We start from the raw sequence: 1,162 nt of genomic DNA on the forward strand, positions 1-1,162 counted from the left end.
TTGGAGCAATCATGAAGCTAAATGACAAGTTATTTGGAAATGAGACTTGGGAGGATGAACCCCCTTTGCTCACCAAAGAACTGGATGACTTGTCTAGGCAGCAATTGCCTCAAAAGAGGCAGGACCCTGGGAAGTTTTCTATACCTTGTACCATAGGCACCATGACCTTCAAGAAGGCCTTGTGTGACTTAGGGTCAAGTGTAAACCTCATGCCGCTCTCTGTAATGGAGAAATTAGGGATCTTTGAGGTGCAAGCTGCAAAAATCTCACTAGAGATGGTAGACAATTCACGAAAACAAGCCCATGGACTTGTAGAGGATGTTCTGGTTAAAGTTGAAGACCATTACATCCCTACTGATTTCATAGTCCTAGAGACTGGGAAGTGCATGGATGAATCCATCATCCTTGGCAGACCCTTCCTAGCCACAGCAAAGGCTGTGATTGATGTTGATAGAGGAGAGTTGATCATTCAAGTGAATGAAGAATCCTTGGTGTTTAAGGCCCAAGGATATCCCTCTGTCATCATGGAGAGGAAGCATGAAGAGCTTCTCTCAAAACAGAGCCAAACAGAGCCCCCACAGTCAAACTCTAATTTTGGTGTTTGGAGGCCACAACCAAACTCTAAGTTTGGTGTTGAAGCCCCACATTCAAACTCTAAGTTTGGTGTTGGGAGGTTCCAACATAGCTCTGAGCATTTCTGAGGCTCCATGAGAGTCCTCTGTCAAGCTAGTGACACTAAAGAAGCGCTTGTTGGGAGGCAACCCAATGTTTTATATTTAATTATTTTCTTTTGTTATTTTATCTCTTTTGTAGATTGATGATCATGAGAAGTCACAAAATTAATTGAAAAAGCAAAAACAGAATGAAAAACAGGAAGAAAAACAGCACACCCTGGAGGAAGCACCCACTGGCGTTTAAACGCCAGTGAGGTTAGCTGTTGGGCGTTTAACGCCCAGTCTGGCACCATTCTGGGCGTTTAACGCCAGAAAGGGGCACCAGACTGGCGTTAAACGCCAGAGAAGGGCAAGAACCTGGCGTTAAACACCAGAAATGGGCACCAGCCCGGCGTTTAACGCTAGATTTGGCTCAAAACGTGATTTTGAGTGCCATTTGGTGCAGGGATGACTTTTCCTTGACACCTAAGGATCTGTGGACCCCACAG

This window comes from Arachis duranensis, chromosome 10 (assembly GCF_000817695.3).
Source record: "Arachis duranensis cultivar V14167 chromosome 10, aradu.V14167.gnm2.J7QH, whole genome shotgun sequence".
NCBI classification, from domain to species: domain Eukaryota; kingdom Viridiplantae; phylum Streptophyta; class Magnoliopsida; order Fabales; family Fabaceae; genus Arachis; species Arachis duranensis.